We start from the raw sequence: 681 nt of genomic DNA, 5'->3' as shown, positions 1-681 counted from the left end.
AGTGGGATTGCTTCAAGTTTCTCTCCATTTAGTTTGATGTTAGCCACTGGTTTGCTGTATATTGCTTTAACTATGTTCAAATATGAACCTTGAATTCCTGATCTTTCCAAGACTTTTATGATGAAGAGATGTTGGATTTTGTCAAATGCTTTCTCACCTGGGAATCCTTCCCATATTCAATCATCAAATCCAGACACTATTGTGGATGCCAGCAAGTGCTGGCTGACAGGACCCTGATATAGGTCTCTCCTGAAAGGCTCTGACAGTACATGACTAATACAGAAGGAGAGGCTCATAGCCACTCATTGGACTGAGCACAGGGTCCCCAATGAAGGAGCTAGAGAAAGGACCCAAGGAGCAGAAGGGCTTGCAGCCCCTTTGGATAAACAACAATATAAACTAACTAGTACCCTCAGAGCTCCCAGAGACTAAAACAAAAGAGTACACATGGTAGGACTAATGGCTCCAGCAGTATATGTAGCAGATGATGGCCTAGTCGGTCATCAGTGGGAAGAGAGGCCCTTGGCCCTATGAAGGTTCTATGCTCCAGTGTAGGGGGATGCCAGGAGAGGGTGGGTTGATGAGCAGGAGTCGGGGGAGGGAAAGGGTTTTGTCTGTTTTGTTTTGTTTTCTGTTTTGTTTTTTTATTTTTATTTTATTTTTTTATTTTTTTTCAGAGGG

Source organism: Mastomys coucha, unplaced genomic scaffold, assembly GCF_008632895.1.
Source record: "Mastomys coucha isolate ucsf_1 unplaced genomic scaffold, UCSF_Mcou_1 pScaffold23, whole genome shotgun sequence".
NCBI classification, from domain to species: Eukaryota; Metazoa; Chordata; class Mammalia; order Rodentia; family Muridae; genus Mastomys; species Mastomys coucha.
Note: the sequence above shows the minus strand (reverse complement) of the source record.